The sequence below is a fragment of the Penaeus monodon genome, chromosome 28 (assembly GCF_015228065.2).
Source record: "Penaeus monodon isolate SGIC_2016 chromosome 28, NSTDA_Pmon_1, whole genome shotgun sequence".
NCBI classification, from domain to species: domain Eukaryota; kingdom Metazoa; phylum Arthropoda; class Malacostraca; order Decapoda; family Penaeidae; genus Penaeus; species Penaeus monodon.
In genome coordinates, this window is record NC_051413.1 from 34118023 (window position 1) to 34118354 (window position 332).

Genomic DNA, 332 nt, shown 5'->3' on the forward strand with positions numbered 1-332 from the left:
CCTTATCACGTACAACGTCAATGAAAGCTTTAAACAGAAGAGATATCACAAGTACAAACAAACAGAAGAAAATCATGCTAATACACCCACACAACGTGATACACACAAAAACAACAACAACAAAAAAACAACATACAAACACAAATGCACAAGAACCCAAACACAATCGCACACATACAAACACAGCTACACACAAACTAAAAAACACATACAGACATCCCTACACAAAAACACAGGTACACACAAACTAAAAAACACATACAGACATCCCTACACAAAAGCACAGGTACACACAAACCCCCAAAACACTCACAAACACAAAACCACATAAA